The sequence below is a fragment of the Dermacentor silvarum genome, chromosome 3 (genome assembly GCF_013339745.2).
Source record: "Dermacentor silvarum isolate Dsil-2018 chromosome 3, BIME_Dsil_1.4, whole genome shotgun sequence".
Taxonomy (NCBI): Eukaryota; Metazoa; Arthropoda; class Arachnida; order Ixodida; family Ixodidae; genus Dermacentor; species Dermacentor silvarum.
Window position 1 is genome coordinate 146,604,098 of NC_051156.1, and position 23,257 is coordinate 146,627,354.

Genomic DNA, 23,257 nt, shown 5'->3' on the forward strand with positions numbered 1-23,257 from the left:
GTACATTCTTTTTTTTAAGTTTCTCCAGAATAATAATAAGGGAACAAGTTCTACGAGACAAAACATACGTTTTATTTGCTTTTGCAAAATTGATGGGAAACTATGATGCCGTTTACAAGGCCCGGAAACAATGCAAACACGAAAGCTCTGTATGGCAAGTTAAGGTAAAGTGACTTCCGAACCAAATCACACTATGCGCTCAATAATGATATTGCTATCAAGGGTATGCCGCCAAATATTCTATTAATTTTATTAGGCTTCTCATAAAGAAAAAGAACGTATGTAGGGGCAATTTTCCCTACTCAGAGAAGAAAACCTGCGATTTATATTCTATAAAAGGTAGCTACTCGTGTAACCCACTGCAAGTTTTCGGCAAGATGTCAATTTATGTCCATCCGACCAATAGGTAAAAGATGCTGTATACCTCTCTTGGCATTGTTGAAATATTTCGATCAAATTGTTACCTGGTATAGCCTTCGACCCACTCCGTAATCATACTATTCTCAGCGAAGCCTAGTATGTTCAAGATGCCAGCAGATTCCTGTAGCTGTTGGGAAAAGAATTCAGCCGTCGTGAATATCACTGCTGTCTAATGAGACAACACAAAAGCGGGTATATAATTGTTTTCTTCATTTTATATGCTCACTATCGGTACTAACAATTTATCTTCGTAATTTTGTGAGAAAACGCACAAAGATGCAATGCTCATTGTGAACCAGTTTGTGCGATTCTAAGTGCAAGGTGATGCATTGCGGTTTTTGTAATATCTAGCATTAGTTAAACACATTACCTAATGCCTCATCACTCCGTTCTTTTTGTTAAGCTACACAACATTTTAAAATCTGTTTTATTTTCCCACATGTACGTTTGCAACCTTTCAGAGTCAAGATGAAGCGTTGAAGTGTGATTCTTCATCAAGGCCTTTTGACAAACAACGAAAGCGAGACACCTTGACGACTAGCGTGCCTTGCGAGATCATTCAAGTGCTCACTTCTTCGTCTAGACAAGAAAATAAATACGTGCAACCTATGTGACGTTTGTGTTAAACTCTCAGGGATATTTACTTTTCAGCCATAGGCTGCCTATGCGCATTGCCCTGCATGTGTGGGCGTGCGTGCGTGCGTGCGTGTGTGTGTGTGTGTGTGTTCAAATAAAGCTCGCGTTTCAAATACTATTATGCCTCGCAGTTCACCAGGGAGGTATGGTACTGAGTGCAACGGACCGTCAATCCTCGTCACTATGGCCGTGCCAGTTAGAGATTAATAAGCGCAGTGCTGAGTCAGTCGGGCACATTAATCCGTTTTTCTGTTTTTATAGGGTATACTGACAACGAAAATCTAGTTTGAAAACTTTGTCATACATTTGGAATAATACGCACTAACACTAGCAAAGCTTGCGATAGATGAAAAGGACAATACTTTCTTTCAAGCAAGCGTTTCATTCACGGCTACGATCTGCGGATGTATCTGTTCCAAACTAATTCTGACGTCTAGAACATTTTATGGTACGTGCGATTATAATCTGTCACCATCAGCTGAACGGCTCTAGTGCAATCGGAATTTGGCTACAGCACACGACCTCGAAGTCAGATTGTTGTTTACTGGCAATGCCACGCCGCTAATGTTTTATTCTTTGTACAGCCCATTAAGGTCACTTAAAAGTTTTTGATAGAAGCCGGATGGGCTAACTAACGACAGAGTTCTCAGTAAGAAGAATTCTATGCGCGTCGTCTGCTGACACATGGAGCCGCCAGCTGACTTTGAGATTCTTTACTTTTTGTACGTGCCTTGATTTCGGTTCGAAATCACTCTCAGATGTTCAAGTTTGGATACTGTAACAGCTGCGACAAAATATAATGTAAATAAAATCGAAAAGAAGCTGGGCTTTCGGCCCAGCTTCTTACTACCGCCACCGCCCACGGCGGCCGCTCGTCTAGGTGGTCTTTCTTTTACCATGGCGCCCCTAGCGGCAGGCGCTGGCTCTATATTAAACTGAGGCGGGAGTTTCGTGACCAGAAAAACCATTAAGGGACTATTTCTATATGCAGCCGCGGACTGAGTACGTTTGGTGAAGGTTCATAATAGTTTGGATAAGGATGGATAAGGTTCCAAATAGCGGAACGTCATCAGCGCACCTGGAGCCGCCACCTGCAGTATTTTGCTTGCGTCATCAATGCACCTTGCGCCCCCGTTCAGACCAGTTCCTGTCGCCGCAGCTCTGTCGTTTGCACTGGAATGATAAACACTGACATTGAGGAGTTTCTGTGTGATTTTTTTTTTGTGAAAGGGATTCAGCACTCCCGCGTATGTGGCAATCGGTGTAGTCCGAAACATTTTCCAAATTTCTGGCTATTTGCTACCATTTGGTGTTCTGCAAAGTGTCACTACATGGACAAAGCTGTTCGTATAAGACGAGCAACTCTGGGCGGGAACGCCCGGCTGCATAACAACTGATTTATTCTACGGCGGCGAGGAAACGTTCCTGTTTCGTATGCGTTGCGCCAAACCCGAATGCGGTGGTGCAGTGCCACGTAGCGTCTAAAAGGGCTTTTTCGATGCGGGGATGCGGCAAAGTAGTGCATTGCTGCATTAAAATGCAGCTTGTTAGAGTACGACGTGACATTGTGCAATAGACAGCTGTAAAATTGATTAATGGACACTGGTGTCCATCCACATGCTCTCGCTTTTTATACTAATTGTTGTTGGGGAACTTAAGGCGCACACGTCAATCTTGTCAGTGTGCTATAGTTCAGGTTGGTACAAGCGAAGTACGCATGCGTCTGTGGCCTTATGTGCCGAAATCGGGCTAACGTACACGGGGGAACAGTGATTGGAAGCCCACCAACGAACGCGTAATTCTTTTATTCCGAAGCAACCAATGACTAACACTCGGCTCCTTGCGGTAGGTAGATTCCTGTCTCAAATCCTTCGGGCCTCTTCAATAACGAAGAAATTCAAGTGTCCGATAGTGTAATCGAGCCTCTGTCTCCTAGTACCACAGCCTGATGCTCTAACCATTATGCCGGGCTCTACTGATACCATCTAGACCCGGTGAAGTGGGTTTCACCGCAGGAATCAGGAGACTATGACAAAGGCGGACATCATGATGATGAAAAAGAGAAGAAATGTATTTGCAACATTGGTAGAACAAAGTGCTGACTCGATCAGAGTCCCGCGCGGTTCTGTTTCAGACGGATTCCAGGATGGCTTTAAGTAACCTTGCGAGTATAGCCAATACAATCGGCGAAGAGGTCCATTGTCCAGGAAAGCAGAAACATCTCAACCGGAAGGGTTGTTTACCCCTCATGGTTTCTTCGTTGTTCGATTCATCTCAGGAGGAGGCTGTTGGTGCGCCCGTGTCCCCGCGATATGACTTGCGCGAGACGGCCCCTCGGGTGCAGAGTGTGGTACGCTCGGTGACCCAGAGGTACCTTCACGTGATAGTAACGTACTGAGAGAGGTTGCAGCCGCTAATGACGCCGTATAGAAAGTAAGACGAGACAACAGTTTCGAGATTGTAGAGGTCAACCGGGAAGTGAGAAGGTATGGTGGTCTTCAACAAGGCGGAATGCACTTCAATCACAGGCTTGAGCGAAAAGTGGGCTGTTGACTTGGGTGCGCAGTTGCTTTTTTGGGGGTCCCACGAGCGCTAAGGAGGACAGGGTGGGTAGTAAAGAAGGTCCCCTAGGAGAACCTTACACTAGCATCGTTGCCAATAACAGAAAAACTAGGCAAACAAGAAAGAAGAATGCTCGCAATGCAATCGGCTAGATAAACATAGAAAGGTAAAGTGGGTAGAGTTTCAGGAGCAGTTAAATAGATAAAAATGGTAGGCGGCCCTAATTTTTCACTTAGGTGTCTCTTAGTGGCACTCGCACCTAGGCGTTGGTGTTCTGTGCATTGGTGGGAGGTAATCATTGATTTCTAATTAATTCTAATTATTTCAGACACTTCAGTAACTGAACTTGTAACTAAACTTATGCTCTGATATCGTATCTATATAATGAAACCCATGACTTTTGTGCTGTAGTATTCTTTTCTATTTTTCTGACTTATTTTGAATTTCGTCTCGGCTATTTAATTCTCGTTATTCCAGGCACTTCAGTAACTCAACCTGTAACTGAACTTGTGATGTGATATCATAGCTATAATGAAACCCATGAATTTTGTACTGTGCTATTTTTTCTATTTTGCGGATTTATTTTGAATTTCGTCCCCCGTCGTCTATCACAGACACTTCAGTAACTCAACTTGTAAATAAACTAAGGCTATGATAGGATATCTATAATGAAACCCATGAATTTTGTAGTGTACTATATTTTTCTTTCTTTCCTGATTTATTTTGAATTTTGTCCTCGGTAATAAATAATTTCTAATTAATTGTAATTATTCCAGACAATTCAGTCTCTCAACTCGTAATACTTTGATGTATCTATAATGAAACCCACGAATTTTCTATTGCACTATTTGTTTTCTATGTTTTCTGAATTTCGCCCCCGGTCATCTCAGGAGGTGAACCGGAAATGCTGCACAAAAAAACGAGTGGCACTCGATGCTCGCGCCACTAAAAATAGGGCTGCATGCTATTACAAAAACGCACCTTAGAGACTCAGAAGAGCCACCAGTGATTGAGTATTATGTTTGGGAAGGGTGCAACAGAATTAAATCGGGAAGCAAGTGAGGGGGAGTCGGAATGCCCATACATCAGGGAGCCAAATGGGAAATAGTGAATTCGAAGTGTCAAGCACATCCTTGGTTAGCAGGCACAGTGTGTGCAAAGAAAACTTCGCTGGGTGTAACGTATCTGTGGACCGGAAATAATTGCAAAGAGAATAATCAAGAGTTTGTGAAATGCTTAAGTTCTGATGTTCGGGGTTTCGAGAAGGATGCCGAAATTATTCTGGTAGGTGGCGTAAATGTGCACATACAATATCTTGATTGTTATACCAAAAAAAAACGAGAAGTCAATACTACTCTTAAATCTCCGCGAGCAACATAACCTCGTTATACCGAATACAGGAGCTAAGTGTGATGGGCAGATCGTGTGGTAAGTCGGAAACGGGTAGTTGACCATGGATTACTGTCTGGTGACAGAACGAATTTATGATAAGATAAGAAAATGGTCATTGACGAGGAAGGGTATAGCAGAATAGTGTGTGACTATTTTGACCAATCCTCAATGAAATTGTCATTTTCAAAATGGGATGTGTAATTGGGAAAAACAGCAAGGAGCTAAGAATGGCCAGTCCAAATTTGAACTCTGAACAAATGACAAATATAGTGTTCTTCTTTCTGAGGTTTTACGTGCCAAAACTAGTTCTGATAATGAGGCACGCCGTAGTGGAGGGCTCCGGATTAATTTTGACCACCTGGGGTTCTTGAACGTGTACTACAGCACAAGCACACGAGCGTTTTTGCATTTCGCTTGCATCGAAATGGGGCCGCCGCGGACGCGATTCGATCCTGCGATCTCGTGCTCAGCAGCGCATCGCCTTAGCTGACTAAGCCACCGCGGCGGGTAACAAATATAGTCACAAGAGTGGAAAAAGAACTTGGCAAATTACCAACCAAGGAGTGTGAATATGATGAGTTTTAAGCTTGTAGTGCAGCTCAGAACGAGCAAGAAGGAATCTAGAAGGGGTAATGAAAAGGACCGGAGAACAGGTAACTACATTCCTTTTTGCTGATTCTGAGCTTCGCTACAAGCATAAACGTCATTACATACCAACTTGCCCAAACTGATACGCTTTTGAATATCGTGAGCTTGTCAGTCAAATGACGACAGAAATATAACATGCTACTTGGTAAAGAAAGAGAAAACCGAAAAACTGGTGCAACAGGGAGATACGAGAAGTGATCCAGGAACGACAGAAAGCATCGTGAGAGCACGTGGAGGCAAATAAAAATCCCAGTTGCTGAAAGAAGAAGTAGACAGTAAATGTTAAATATACCGGAAGAAAAAAATATGTGGTTTAAATACTGGTTCAGCAAAGGTAAAAGGTGAAAGTGAACGTTGGTTGTCGGAAATACGTGAGAAAAAAAAAGGCCGCACCTAGAATATTTTGCAACCACATCATATCCTAGACGAACAGGGGACGCGGCATTAAATTGCATCCGAAAAATAACAGCGCAAATATTCGAAGGCATTGACGAGGTGATATTTGAGTAAAAAATAGAGCATGAAAGAGAACCAGATCGCAAGGAGTTGGTGCTCAGGAATTTCAACGGGAAGGAAACCGAAGAGAAAATTGCTGAGCGCACAATCACAAGGCTAGACGAGGTTCCCGTTACGCTGATTAATGAACTAGGACCAAAAAAGTAAGGAACCTCTGCTGAAAGCAGTAGAAATAAATTCATATATAGACGAATACCAGACAGTTGGTGACAAAGCAGAATAAACTTATTTTCGAGGTAAGGGGGAAAGGGATATAATTCGCTCATATTCGCTAAATATACAGGTGAGCGATGCAGTCGAATAAGTTAAAGCTGCAAGCAAGGCCAGACAATATTGGCACATTGGGATAGCTTCAAAATGGCTTCAGAATTGGTAGGCGTCTGGATGGTAACTTATTTGTCCTTACTGAGTGCACTGAAACATGCAGAAAAGAAAGGAGACCGCTATATGTGGTATTTTTACACATTACCGAAGCGTATGGCAACGTAAACCGCAACATATTGTGGAATATTCTGGAAGGGGAGGGCTCACGCAAGGACTGTATACAGCTTTCGAGGGAGATTTATCTAGCAAATACAGTTTGCTTTGAATGGGAAGAGATGAGGAGCGAGGAGGAAGTTGATATCAACGAGGGACTGAGACAGGGGCGCCTTCTAATCCCTCTGCTGTTTATGATGCGCATAATAAAGATGGAGAGGTCGCCAGAGGGAATCAACATCGGGTTTAATCTCTCATACAAACAGGAGGACACAATAGTAGAGCAGCAGCTTTCAGGTTTGCTTTTATGCGGACGACATTGTGTTGCCAGCTAACAAGCAAAGTCATATGCAACGTCTGGCTAATATTGTGGACAGGAAGGGGAGAATTTAGGATTAAAATTAAGCGTTAAAAATCAGGTGTTATGGTATTCAATGAAAACTGTGAACAGGCAGTCTAATGCAGGGCTAGGAAATACCTCGGGTAAAAGAATACAAATACTTTGATGTGTGGCTGAACGAAGGCAATAGATATGGGGAAACACAGGAAAAAACAATAACATCAAAGGGGAAGAGAAATGTGGCCATAATGAAACAGAGATCGCTATGGGAATGCAACAAGTACGAGGTACTCCCGGGTATGCGATAGGTGTAATGGTTCCAGGACTTACATTTTGTAAATGCGGTTGTTTCCTTGAAGTCATGGGCAAAATCTGGACTCAATCACAGCCAAAGTGGAGTGGGACGCCTCGCTTTGGGCGATCACGGGAAGACTACAAACGAAGCTGTGCAGGGAGATATGGACTGGCCAAGTTTTGAAGAGAGGGAAGCTTCGAGAAAAACTGATTATGAAGAATGACGGAGGAATATTGAAGAACGTAAAACCCTAGGAAGCTTACCAACAAGTATAGGACCGGTATAATCAGTAACATGGCAACAAACAACGTCAAACCCGAAGGCGAGAGACTGCGACAGTCTCATTGGGGGCGGCAATTGAAAAGAAACCTGCTATGAGTGAGTATTTAACCTAATAGCTCAGCGGAAACCCGCTAGGTGGAGAGAAGTAACTAAAGGGAAAATCCTCATTCGTAATTAGGAACCCGTATCGGTTTCCTTTGTAGCAACTGCTACGACTGGGTTGATGTCTCATTTTCCCTTTAATTACTTCTCTCCACCTAGCGGGTTTCCACTGCACTATCACGTGAAACACATGCTTTTGCTTCGAGTTGATAAATTGAACTTCGCCCTACAATCTGCTAGCCGCCTGCTTAGCTGAGATGGTGGTGCGGCTGCCCCGGAAAGGTGGAGGTCCCGGGATCGAGTCCCCGACAAGGGCGAACTTTCCTTGAACAGCGAGGTCTTTTCTTTCGAGGGTCCCGCATGGTTTTTTTTTTTTTTTTTTTTGTAGCAATTGCTACGATTGGGTGGATGTCTCATTTTCCTGTTGAGTAAGTATTTAGGAGGAAAAAACGAAATCATGAAAGAAAGAATTTATAATAACTCAAAGGGAAGCTCTTTACTTTTGGAAGCGAGATCAGCATGCCTTAGAGCACACACTTCTAAAGCGAGGTACAGCAAGGAAGAAGCATGTGCTTCATGCAGTAAAGCAAAAGATACGATGGAGCATCTTTTATTATAATGTGAAAATATCTGCCCAGCGGTCGATTTAGGCCCCTCTGGCCTCCTTGAAGCGCTTGGGTTCAGCGATGGCAGGGGGAAAGTAAACATGTCTGTAATAGAGAATTGTTCGAGGTGATTGGAAGTTTGGTGGCAGAAAAGTAGGGCGCCGACAAACAAAGGAGGACTACAAAAACAAAGTTCCCTATAGGGCTTCGAAGTTTTGGTGATGGGAATTCATTGCACTTTCTCTAAACATAGTAGGGCATTGGTCAAAATAATAGCAAGAGCTTCGTGGCACAACCCACCGCCCCGTTTCAACAAGGACACCCACAGCATCCATCCATCCATCCATCCATGGAGGTGGGAATGCCTGAGTGTATGCCACAGTCTTTTGTTCAGTTGGCGATTTGGGACCTCAATGGCCTGCTCCCATTCTTGGATCACTTTGTTGCCCGGGTCAGCTCAGGACATGGCGGGGGCCTTGTTGGGGAGGGGGGGGGGGAAAGCTAGCTGGACAACAAGGGAAAGCTAGCTGGACAACGTTACCCGGTTTGCGACGCTGAATTTCAGGCAAATAATAACATTACGCATACTTATAGCTTTCCAAAACCACATAGGTATTCGAGGCGCTTAGCGTTGTTATATAGGCACCATTAGTTGGTCAATTAAGCATTGGTCAAGTTCTTTGGCCGCAACCAATCTCCGTCGCCTTCCAGTTATGGTGCGCGGGTACGCGTCGACCAAGCCTACGGACCCGTCAAACAGGTTGACAATCACACCCTCATGCATGTGCCGCGCGTGACGCTTCCCGAAATTACCGCGGGACGATGGCATGGTTCGAGGTAGTTGAGTCTGGTCCCGAGCAAAGCTGTTTTGCTACTCTGGAAGGTCATTCGGGAACATCCTGTCCCCTCCAGCCGAGCGCCTACAAGGCGAGGAGAAAACGCCAGACGAAAGCATCCATTGGATAGTAGAGCTCTTGGAGTATCCCTATTGTCCGAACATGACGACACTGTATGGGCCCGACGATGCAGACGACGAAGCAGCAACATATCAGTTAAAATGGTAAAAACTATCTAATATGAACCAACCTTTGCGCTTCCTTAAACCTAGATGTAACGCTATCGTTAACCCTGGTGGTGGATGCAAACAATGCATAGCGGGAAATACGGGTTGGGAAAAGTGAGCTTTAAATAAAATTTTCAAATAGAAATCGTAGAAAATGGGTTAGATCAGTTCTGCGAACCTATCTTCGCCCGCTGACCAGACACTCGCACCATTATGTGTCCTTACTTCCAAGAATCAAGAATGAATGTGATTTTTTCTAAAGCAATTGCGAATCATTAGCATTATAGCATTATACCTGCAAGGTTCTGTGCCACCAACTCCCCGAAAACCGCCCTGGACAATGCCGATATACCACTAGTGAGGCTTAAGGATCTCTCCTATTTTGCTTCTTTCCTCCATGTTAGTACGCAATGATCACCCGGATCTGTTGACGCGTCGTGAAAACAACACGCATGCGGTGCCTGAGTGTTTTTCCGAGCGTGAAAGAAGATCGTTCAAGCCACTTTGCGCGTATTGGCAGGCTTCTTTCACGCTCGTAAAAACAGTTTTATGTAGTAGGCATTGAGCAACAGCAAACGGTATCGGGAGTTTTTCATGTTGCTCTGCAATTTTCTCAATTAAACTTTTCACCTAATTATAATATTTAAGAAGTTGAATACTTAAGACTAATTATGCAATTAGGCGGAATACAAAAAAAATTATCCGAGTATTTCCAGTTGACGGCAAACAACATTACTTTGGTTCTGTCACGTTACGTGGCATTTACATCCATTTCAATATTGGTACTTGAGAGTTGGGACACCCTGTATAGCCACCAACCCACTACGGTGGTTCACCACGGAATGGCAGTGGGCAATGCCTTGTGCAGCAACGCAGTATTTAACAAACTATTGAATATCTTTACCAAAGCGCTCTAATGATACGTATGCAGAAGCCAAATGTTTTATTCAATATCCTAACAAGAGAACGATAATTCTCGATTCTAAGTGGTAATGCATGTCGCTGCGAAAGGCGCATGTGTAGTCTCGGATTCAAAAAATTAAAGAAAAAGGCTTTTTGAGATGTCCGTTCGGAGAGGTCTTTTAGAGCGCAAACATTAGTTTGCATGACTTCGTCCACTTGTGGCAGTACAGCGACGTTTATTGCTCACTAAAGACTGGAAGATTAACACAATTCTTGCACATTGGAGTCACATTACTGGCATGAACAGCACCATGGCGACGACCGCGGAGAATGCAACCTACAGCTGACTCACAATTACGCGGTCGGAAAGATGGCCCAAACCACCAGTGCTGCCACAGACACTATGCAATATGAGTACACATTTCAAGATATAGCAGCAAGCGACGAGAAAATATGTAAACAATATGTGAAGCAAAATAAAAATACCCATTTGAATGACTTTCCGGAGGGTTGCTCGTACCGAGGTGTTTCGACCGTGTTTCTCTCAAAATATTGCGGGGAAACGTGTTAACTGCACCATATTTCGAGGGACAGAGATGCGGAGAGATGCGTCGATGTTGCGTTCGAATATATATATATATATATATATATATATATATATATATATATATATATATATATATATATTGTGACCTCTCAACAATGGGACCAAGTAAGGCAAACTTGCACGTGACTTGTTCGCACTAAAGTCAGGTTCTCGCTATCGCCAGCACCGGACACTCATTGCTCCGGATGACAAGACATGAATCAAATCGAAGGGAACGAATCTTTAGACGATATGTTCCCTGAATACCATTTTTTGACATTTAAAAGCCCCCTGTCGTTAGACTACGAGACAGACGTTAATTAACTGAATGTGGGGCGAAGTAATCCCTAGATATCAAACGATAACCGAACTGAAAACATGGTCATTTAGGAATGGGTTAGTAAAGCGACATCAACAAGGTACTGCTACATCCAGAGGCGACAGGAAGATGCAGGTGTAATACTCGTTCAGAGCGAGAACACAGTCTGCTTTCAAACGACGAAGAGATAGCGTCACAGTAAAAACGTCCAAGGCAGCGTAAAGTTCTCTCCCGGCTCTATATACTCTTCAAAGACTGAAGTAAATACAAGCCGAGTAGGCATCATACGCCCAGGCTACACTAATTTACTTCACTTTATTTATTGTAAGACTTTATCCCCTTGCACCGGCACTCAGAAGCTCACAATATAGAAAAAGGCACCTGATACAATTTTCCCGTCTTATCTATAAACCTTCTCTCTCTTTCGGTCTTAAATGTCTTTTCACTTTGTTGCCTGGAAATACAGAACAGTCATAGCAACTAAGCGTCTGATACTATGTTTAGACACTAGACGCCCGACATGACCTTAGCGTCAAACTGCGAAACCAGAATCAATATGCAAAGCAGTGCATTGGACGCAGGTTAGTTTTAATCTTCTTTCATGCATTCCAGTTGACCACATCACAAATAAGACTTCAGAAAAAAGAAACGCGGCGCGTCTTCTTTCACCAGTAGGTATAAAAGCTGGTACCATACGTGTACTCGGGCATTAGTTCTTCCGAGCACCTGCCAGATCCCTGAAATCCGCTCAGCCATGATCGCCGTAAGTATTCGCAGCTGACCTAGTTATCAATAGAGCACGGTAAACTTGACGCCACATAGTAACACGACCTATATGCTACTCGAGAGACGACTTCAGGCGCTTTAGCACTGTCCTAGTTTATTTAAAAATGGTGTTATGGGGTTTTACTCGCCACAACCACACAGGTATGAACGTGCACCTAAATCTAAGTACACAGGTGTTTTCTGCATTTCGCCTCCATCGAAATGCGACCGTCGTGGCCGGGATTTGATCCCGAGACCTCGTCCTTAGCAGTCCACGACGGGTCCTAGTTCGTTTACAGGCTCGTTTTGTTTATGAAGCATGCCTTCACTTGTGGATATATTTCATGATTATCAAAGGTGACATGAAAAACAAGCATCCCTGCTCGAGGCTCTTTCAGCAATGCTTTGATAATATATCAGTACCACGTGAAGCGTTATTTATTATACCAGCGCGAACGTGAAACTGTAGTTGGTTCTCATGTCCTACACAAAACGATACAACGCAACAAGAGGACACAATGAAACGCATGGAAGGCCTGTAGCCTATCTCCGCCTTGATGCGCTGGCTAACGCTTGAATCCAGAATTCTTAATGTTTTTCGTCTCCTGCTGCCTTGCTATATCTTCATTTAATTGTAATTTGTGCCGGTACAGGTCCTGTGCCTCTTCGCAGCTCTACTTGGCAATGCCATGGCCGTGTACGTCCCGACGTACGGTGTGCCGGTAGCTGGCTACCCGACTGCAACGGTGGCCGGCTACCCCGGCGTGCCAGCTGTCACGAGGGTGCACGCCGCCCCAGTGGCCGCCCTGCATACAGTCCACCAGGCGGTACCAGTGAGCCCCACTGTCCACAACGTGGCTACCCCGTACGGCTATCGCACCACCGGAGTTAGCTACAGCCACAGAGTCGACGCCCACCCAGCGCGCGCACGCTACGCGTACGGCCTCACACCTTATGGCTACGGCTACGGATACGGTCTTGGCACCTACGGATACCCCACCGTGCTGCAGAAATGGTGAGTAGTGGAAAGCATTTTCTGGATAATTACGCTTTACATCTTCTGGAGAAATCTGGTGATCACACAGCTGGTGATTGTGAAGTTACTTTCCCCATTACTAGCTGATGATCTTCTAAATTATTTTTTAAGTTTACCCAGATTAATAATCCGGGAACAAGTTCTACGGGACAAGGCATACGTCTTATTTGCTTTTGAAAAATTGATGGGAAACTATGATGCCGTTTACACGGCCCGGAAACAATGCGAACACGAAAGCTCTGTATGGCAAGCTAAGGTAAATCGCTTTCCGAACCAAATCACACTATGCGCTGAATAATGATATTGCGGTGAGGTGCTGTGCCGCCAAACATTCTATTAAATTTATTGTACTTCTTAATGAAGAAGAAGAACGGCTGTAGGGGTGATTGTTCCTACTCAGAGAAGAAAACCTGTAATTTATATCCTATAAAAGGTATTCGTGTAACCCACTGCAAGTTTTCGACAAGATGCCAATTTGTGTCCATCCTACCAATAGGTAAAAAAATACTGTATACCTCTCTTGGCATTGCTGAGATGCAAAGAGAATTCGGCCGTCCTGAATATCACTGGTACCTAATGGCACTACACAAAAGTGGGTTTATATTTGTTTTTCTTCTTTTTCTATGCTCATTATCGGTACTAACATTTTATCTTCGTAATTTTTGTAAAAAAAACACACAAAGATGCAATCATCTTTGTGAACCAGTTTGTGATACTAAGGGCAAGGTGATACATTCCGGCTTTTATATCTAGTATTTGTTAAACAGGTTACCTTATGTTCCATCACTTCGTACACTTTGTAAGGCTACACAGAACTTTAACATTTCTTTTATTTTGAGTGACATAACTTTATTTGAAATCCGGCGATTGGTCTTTTATTTTTGCACATATATTTTTGTATCCTTCCAGAGGCAAGATCAAGAGATGGTGTGATTCTTCATCAAGGCCTTTCGACAAACAGCTAAAGTGTGACACCTTCACGAGTAAAGTGTCTTGCGAGATCATTCAAGCGCTCCGTTATTCATCTAGAAAAGAAAATAAATACATGCCACGAATGTGACGTTTCTCTTGAGCTGTCACTGATATTTTCTTTTCCGACATAGACTGCATCGTGTATTGTCCTGCACGAGAAAATTATTTTAGCACCCATTATTGTGAGATGGCTGTTCTATGGAAACTGCGATTTAATGCTTATGAAGCCATGCGAAAGATTGAAAGATGTGTATTTTTAAAGCAAACCTTTGTGTGTATTGGCGAAATCATATATGGCTAGGCGAAATCGCCTGTGTACAGAAAAATATCATCATCACCATTGGCTCCAACGTGGTCTTCTTCCGCAGCTGGCTCGTTGGCGCCCCAAGGGTTGCGCTCGTGCTGGACCGTTCAGACCGGGCGACGGCCGGTCCGGGCGCAGCAGTCACTGCCGGCAGCTCCGTTGTTTGAACGTGTTCCGTCGTTTCTTCAGTTTTGCGTTGCCGCAATGCCACGTGAAACCAAATTTGAACGAACATGCGGCGGATTTGGGTGCACGAACGGTTACTGTAACGTAACTGACGCTGGTGAGACCATTCAATTCAATCGGTTTCCATCGGAGCCTCACCAGATGAAACGGCGGAAAGCGTGGATGTGCGCGGTCTGTAGGCAACTTAATTTGTAAATTGAATTTTTAAATTGCAACAGAATTTGAAATTGCAACACTGGTCATAAGGCAATTAGCTAAAAAATTAATTGGTTAATTTTGTTGATTAGTCGATTATCCATTACAATTTTTTGTGCAAGTAATGTGCGCCTCTTCGAGTAGACGAGCTCATCAACTAGAATTGTGCAACCTTTAACAGTTTTTTGAAAGTGTTCGCTGAAAGACCTTGTAAATTTAATTCACTCTGTAACCGAAATGATAGCATGCCGGATTCACTCGAAATCAGAATCAATTGAAGTCTAGAAATTGTGCGCAGCAGCGCTTATACTCGAACTCAAAGTAGAGAGTGCTTTTGGGCGGGAAGGCAAAGTAGTATTACTGATAGCGAAGTAGAAGACAATTACACGTAGGAAAATCCTTATCGTGTAAATCCGTGTAAGGATCGCACCCGTTGTGAGGGCCGCACCCCCAACTTGACAGGCAATATTGAAAAAAAGGCATCCAACCGAGAAGCAATCGCGGTCCGTGCGCTGATTCTGATCGGGCTCAACAGCGAATTGTCGCGTGCAGCGTACTTTCGCGCGTCGCTACTGGATGTCGAGAAGAGGTGATCGCGGAGGTTTTAGGCGGATTTCATAGTCGTACTTGAAAAAATGAGGTCCAATGGCCCGGTCCCGTGAAAAGCCCGTCAAAATCGCGACAGAAAGGTGCGGCCCTTACACCAGTCTATACGTACGTTAGTTATTGTGGCCGTATAAATTGTAGTCAACATTCACCTAAAATTAAAATAGCAAGCATAGTGCCTCTAAACCTGTAAATAACTCACTGGATGACCTCGAGCGCTCGCTTTCACAAAGCAAGCATTATGAAGAACGCCAGCAGCGGAGGTGAACGGTTCGTACAGCCGCACGATTCACCGCAACTCCGAAAATCAGATTCATCATTGTTAAATCCTTTACAGGCGGCCTCTGTCAATGATCTGCAATGACCTCTGTCTCTTAACTCTGCAACACTACGGGCGCGCAAAGACAGCCCGGCAATGAAAACAGCGCGCATGAAGTTAGCAGCCATCCCTGTTCGCCCTTTATCACTGCACCCACCAATGATTACCAACAATTAGATAAGGCACACGGGCCGCATAAGCGTCAGCTGCGCACAGTGATTCAGAGCTACGGCAGGGCTAGAGGAGAAGGCGCGAGCTCTCCTTCCCATCCGCGTTTGATTAGGCGACCTACAACAAATCCGAATATTGAGCGCGTGGGAGGATAATGGCCATCCAGCTGCCATTTTCTTTTCGGCTCACTGTTACGTGCTTTTTCCCGCACCCACAGTGTATGGGTCGCTCAGTGGTATGGCTTTTGGATTTAATACGGAACATCGCGGCGACGACAACAGCGAAAATTTGCCTGGAATGTCGATATAATTCAGTGCGCCAGAAAGTAAGACAGAAAATTGTTAGCAAAAGGTATATATATATATATATATATATATATATACATGGGTAGGGTTCGGACAGCTGGTCGGGCCCCAGTCCCCCCCCCCCCCCGGAAAAATGAAAACTTTCCGCCTATGCGCTGCGCAGCACTTTTAACTTTTCGACAATGCATCACCTTCAAGATCGGCCCAGGCCAAACAGGCTTTACCGTTTCATCGTCGGAGTGAAATGCCACCGTCATTTTAGCATACACCATATGCCAATGCCATAGATACACACGATTGCATATCACGTGGTCCCTGATAACTCCAAATTCGTGTTTCTATCACGTATATGCCTTCGTGCTATACTTATGTAGAACCCAGCTATCCACATGTCGTAAATTTTTGTCGAGCGGCCAGAGTGAGAAGCATGCCGTCGCCGTCATACAAGCGTTGTCAGTGCCGTCTTCCGGCCGTCGTCCCAAACATGCTCGCGTCACACGCACAACCGATCGCCTTGCACAAACGCGTTAGGCCACCTGGTAACACTTTGCGGAACCCAAAATGATGCTGCATAGCCAGCTACCTGAAAATGATTGGTATAACATCAAGGGCGCGATCTTGTACGCGTTCCAAAATGGAACGGAGGCGGTCCGTTCCATCGAGCCGCACACGATTGGTCAATTTGAACCGTGACGATCAAACCGACCAATCGTGTGCGGCTCGATGGAACGGACCGCCTCCGTTCCATTTTGGAACGCGTACCTGATCGCACCCCAATTCTCTGAACAGGTAGGATCTGCATAATGGGCCAAAGCCTTAGGTGTCTATGTTGGCGGTGCCCTTGACGTGCCCTTGGCTTGCCCTTGACTTGCCCTTGGCGTTCCCTTGAGGAGCCCTTGGCGTGTCCTTGAGGAGCCCTTGGTATGCCCTTGGAGGTCACTGGTGACGCCGCAAAAATGGCTCGGATGGACGGCACATTTCTCAGGGAGTTTCCGGTAAACAAAGCAAATTAGTGGCTTTGAAAAAGAAATCTGGTACATTTCGGCCTGGGTGGAAATCGAACCCTGGACTCCGGAGTGCAAGATAAGCACGCTTCCCTGAAGCGACAGCGGCTCCACGATTCTGGCTTACTAAAGGTGTGCCTATTGTGCGTGCCTGATTGCACACGTCACGTTGCTGCCATCTCGCTGAGTAGTGCGTGCGTCATTGGGCAGCGCACGTGATGGTACAGAGGAGGTGGCGCCACGTCATGAGTGTATAAAATGAGCGCGTTGATGACGTTCCGAGGTCTGCAAACGGTAAAATGCTTTCGAATTCCCAGATGTAAGCATTCTTAAATGTCTGCCAAATTTTAAGTTTAGTAATTGCTGTCGCGCCAGCGTCTCCTTGCGCAGAAAAACGGACGCATTGCGCATTGACGTCACAGTGGTAATGCCGGCGGCGGTTGTCGGCGGCGAGCGATGGAGGAGCGTGCACGCTCTTGCGGTTTGCGAAGCCGGCCGTGCAAGTACGCCACTGCGGAAGGAGCGCGTGCCTCTGCTCCTTAGTGAGAAGGTCTCCTTAGTACCACCATGTGTTCTTCCCATTGCGCCTCCTTGCGTCTTGCAAGAAACATAGCCCCGAGTGTATAACCTAATTATTTACCAATATGCGTTACAAAGAAGTCTAACCACGATTGTATACATTCATGTAATACCAAATGTGCAGCAGGCTTTCCTCTGTTTGTGTTACAAGAGTGCAACACCTGCCGAACTTTATCGCTATTGAAGAGGTCCGAAACAAGGCGAAATTGTAACCCACTGTACCTGCATGCGGCAAACGTTATGGTACCAGGCGCAGGATGCTTGGAAGGAAAATATTCCATCATTTTGCTCAGTGCCTCTTAGCACTTTCCCTGGCCGCTCAAGGATATCGGTGGTTGGTAAAACATGGCGGCCATGATGTATTTTCTCCTGCAGCTTCTGCTTTTCAATGGCAACTGCCGCTGAGGAGTGGAATTGACATCACTAATGGTTAAGCTAACAAAGATAGCATAATTTATAATGCAACAAGAGCGCAAATTATTGCACCATTTTTACATGGTAGAAAGAGAATTTTAATTTTTAGAAATCACAAACATATTTTATGTAAATACTTGTCGAATATTCATCAGGAATCAGGGCGGGTATAATGTTAGCATCCCGTGTCGCTTAATTCTATTCATTTCTCATCCACTGTTACGGAACGGTCAATTCTGGAGTTATGGTTAGGCTGACTGCTAGTCGCACCACTGACGAAGCCCGAAAGGTAGGGAGCCTACATGCAACGCCGTTTTAAAACGGCGTTGCATGTAGGCTCCCTACCAAAAGGGAAACAAACTACAGGGGCTTTACAGTGAACAATACAAAAGACAAATCGTGTATGCCGCAAAAACTTCAAAACCAGCAGCACTCTTGCTGACCCTGGTGCCAGTCGCCGCGGAGATGAAAAAGAAAAAAGAAAAATAACCGTAGAAGCTTCTTGTTTTCAGTACATTTTATTTTTCACTCTTTGCAATATTTTATTATTACTTTATTCATAAACCGTGGTAGTGCTGCAAGGTCATTCATCGCATCGCAATCACCTTAAGCAGCCGGAGCGCAAGTGTGGCAGGTGTGACGACACGCCACGTGATCCGCTGAGGAGAGGCGTCGCTGCAGCGCTCCCTCGGAGCCTCGCCGCTACGGTACCACGTGACTAAGCGAGGGTTTAACGGCTGCTTCTCCGGCGCTTGGTCGCTTAGTCTCGCCATTAGTGGCGCGCCGCCTGGGCTGTCTGTGGGTGCGCTTCAGCGTAAGCGACGGGCTAAATCCAATAATCCAGTAGATATAGCTAGACGGCAGGCTGCGAAATATCGTGCAAAGGCACGGTTGGCTGCTGAAACACCGGAGCAAAGGGAAGCCGGATTAGCAAAGCCAAGCCAAACAGACCTTTCGGTCGCGATAACGATGTTTACAAGTGTTAAACATGAGCCAATTTTTTTCATGTTGCTCTACAATTTTCGCATTGACACTTTTCATCTAATAATAACATTTGAGAAGTTGAATAATTATTGACTACTTAATATGTAATTAGGCGGAATGCAAAAAATAATCTGAGTATCTCCAAGCGACGGCAAATAACATTACCAGCTACGTGGCATTAACATAATTTTAATTCCTGGTGCATGATAGTTATGACACCCTATATACACAAAGCCACAAGGTCACACAAGGTCAGCAAAGCAGATTGTTGATACTGAAGTCAGTTCGGGATAATTTTCGGGTAGTGTGCAGTTTCAAGGTATTCCCAAAATTAACACCGATCATTTTACAACAGAGTAAAGAGTTCAAAGATCTTTAACGTTAACCTGAATCTCGCGGTCTACGGTACTAGCCAGCGCATCTTTGCAAAGGCATAGTCACGACGAAGCCAAAGGCAATGCCAGTTTGTATTCTCTAGAAGTTGCGAGCAAGTTCGGAAAAGTGCAGTTTGTGCTAGACTTATGGAACAGAGGAATGGTGTATAGATCATCCTTTACCCTTGCACTATCTTTTGTGGTCATCGTCAGCAGGATCCGTTATAAGATAGGACCATGTCATTGTCTCTTGAACCTTGATTAACCTTTTCATGTAGCAGCTAAAAGTTTGAAAATATTTTTAATTTAACATTTGCCAGCATTTTTCTCAAGATTAATTTAATAACAAACTGTTCATTTCTTCTATGCTTTACTTGGAGCTGTGGTGTCTTTGTTTCGTATAGCCATCACAGGAAGAAAATTTCAAGCGCATTTTCGGTTGCTTTACAGACACATGTGAGCACCACAAACAGAAGTGAACGCGCACACGCACACATACGCACGCAAATTCGAGCTCTGCAGAGCAACATAAAGATGGAAGTCGTTGTATGTACACATCCAGTCCGTTAGATATTTCTTTTTTTCCTTTTCAGAAAGTTTTGTTTTCATAATTTGTGTAACATCGCATGTATTCGCTACATGCAGCCGTTTTCTCTGTATGCAATGTATAACGGTGTGTGTCGGTCGGCATCCGCAAAGGGTAAAAATGTTAGGAATGAAATGAAATGGATGCATTTCCCCCATTTACATCAACCTGATCGTAAGAATGCAGATAAAAGCTGCAGCTTTGCAGCTTGTGGAACCGACAGCCCCTCATTAAAGAGGAAAAGCGCATGTTCTAGTCTTCCAGGTGTGTTTCCATATATATATCTATAGAAACAACACCCGAAAGTAATAACAGCCTGCATGATGAAAAAAAAAATAAAGGAAGAAGAACAGCAGCTTAACCTATTCAAGCTCGTTAGGTCCAGAAAATAGCACTGACACTGCTGCAGCTAATTTAGAAACAGACGGAATGACAGTAGTGACATTCAAGGCATAATGTTGTAGATTTAACGGCATATGCTAATAACACATGAGATGCCAATCAGAGCCGACAAATCAAGCCGTTTTCAGGGTGATTGGTATGCGAGAACGTGTGCGCTGCAGCGATCGCTGCTGTAGCCCTTAATGTCTTCGTTTAATTTGAAGTTCAATGCCCTTCCAGCTTTTCGCTTGTTAATATTCGGGGCCACGAGGTACGGATCAATCTCGGGGAAAAAAGAACTATTGGGTGTTTCCAAATATATTATAGGTTACAAGAAATGAATATAAAACAAAATACACAAGAGTTTGTGAAGCTGACATTTGCGTGCTTCAAAAGAACTATGAAATTTGTAAAGTTGGTGAGTAGGCTCAATAAATGGCCAGAAAAAAATGCAAAATATACGTTTAACAAGAAAAAAACATTGTCAATTTTTTTTTTCATTTCTCGCACACAACTGTTTGGGTACAAAGCAAAGAATTGTTCATTTTCCAGGTACACGTACATGCAATGTAAGGCCTCAACTTCGTCAGGAAACTATATTTTTGTACCATATTTTCTTCTGAAAGCACACTAATTTTCTTCGTTTACAGAAACCTCACTGAGAAATGTGACGTCAATCCGAACATTTCTTGTGGAGTCAGCCATTTTCTTTCACGGCGCATTTTCACCAAGGTCACCGCCAAGGGCACACTAAGGGCGCCGCCAACACAGACACCTAAGGCTTTCGCCTTAATAGTTGTCGTAACGAAATATATAATAACGGTTGATAATACATATATACCACACGCCAATTTTAGTATAGTTATGCATAAGTACCAGCTGATAACAGTTGAAAAAATAAACTAATGCAGACCATGTATAAGCTTATACAGGCTCACTTAAAATCTTCTGAAGGGCTGATCGAGCCGATGTATTTCGGTGGCTTCGACGAATGCATTCTTCTAGTGATTCAATTTTTCTTTTAGTGATTCAATCTTTATTTCAAAAAACACTGTCGGTAAAGACGTTTCTAAACTGCCACTTGATCCCAGCGACGATTAAGCGCAGAAGGAAACGTGACCATGATCCACCCGAATTCATTGTGGTCCTTTGACAAAGTGACTCGCCAGTGCAAACTTCAAATAGTATAATTCTTTCTGCAGATACAGTACTCAACGTTTCTTGTAAGAAAGTGCTCTAGCCAAGACGACAGCACTCAGCAAGTGCAGAAACCAAAAAAATAAAATGTAGCCAAGCATAAATTGTCGAGCAGTAGCCGCAGATCATGCATTTCTTAGTTCAATTGTATGTGTAAGATAGTTCGTGTTCCTCTTTTTTCTTTTCTACTGGAAGCTCATATTAGAGGTTTGAAAATTATACACTATCAATTGAATGTAGCTGGCCCACCTGAAGGTATTCTCGCATTAGTGGCGTTTATCTAAAAAAAATTCCGAAAAGCGAACAACATTTTACCGCGCCTTGGAAGCACCAATATGGTGTCTATTTTTTATTGGATTGGCTATTTTAGAAGACTTACTCTTTATTGGCAAAACAAAGCAAAAATGATTGAACTTGCAAAATAAAGTACTCTTCAGAAGCTGCATTAACAGAAAGAACAGTAGATGTGGCATTGCAAAACACGGTAACGAAAAACGAAAAGCATTTTTATTATCATTCCGTGTTTTTACATCAAAACCTCATAACCTTCTCACCGAATGTATAGAACGTGTATCACTATTACATAAATATACTCGGAGACGCATAAAACTGAAAGTGCACAGAAGGCGCATAATGTATGCAGAAATTAACTATCGTTCAGAATTCAAATTTGGCAAAGACGCCGCGTACTAAAACAGGACTCGAATAGTTATTCTTGATCGTTTAAACTGCCACGTCATTAGACTGCAAAAAGGGCCTTATTTACCTTAGTTCATAATGAATTAACTAAAAAACCTAAAGGGCAACCACATTAGTCCTTAACTTACTATTTCAACACCACAAAAACTCACAAACACGCAAACCTACCGATAGGATAATCTATCTGGCTACTAGTCGACAGGAAATCAGAAATGTTTTCCTAAAATATAAATCACATGTTTCTACGCGAGGGAAGACCTCTAGCAGCGACGAGTTTTCATTCATCCTTTCGTAAGAACTGCATTTGCGCGTGTTGATCGCTTACACCAACAATAATTACTCATAGATCAGCGCTTCTTTCATGTATTTATGAATTGCAATGCACCAAAAACGTGTTGCCCTTTTAGACACCTAATAGTTACGGATGTCACATCGCGGTCGTTGCAAGTGTTATTGCAATCTAGGATATGCGAGCAAATGATGGGTAAAATGCGCACAAGGACTCTCGGAATACACATCGCGCGCGTCCAGACATACAGATGATAAAATCTTTTGCAGAGCGCAAAACTTCTTGCTCAGTGAAAATTTCTTCACTCTATAAAATAGTCAACAGATAAAAAAGTTCGACGATGGAACTGCAGTGCTGCCTAAACTTCCCAGCCATGGAAAAGGACTGCTCGGTAAAGTACTTGAAGATAGTTTCTCTCACACATTCATGTTAATTTGTGAGGTAATAAGCATGAAATATTCAGCGTACAATTATACCACTTATTTCCGAAATGCATGCCTCAATCAAAATTGAAATGCATGAAAACTGCTATCAAATTGGAAGTTCTAGCGCACATCTTAACCCAAACCTTCCTTAACTTGCCAGTCATCATTGAAATTACTTTCAACGGTGATATTTCTTTTGCCCCTTATTTGTGGGTGATTGCATTTTTAAGGTGAAAACAGTTTGCAACAATCACAAACATAACGCCAAAAATATTCGACTCTTCATGCTGCCAGCCGCACTCCGGGGTTTTCACTCCAGG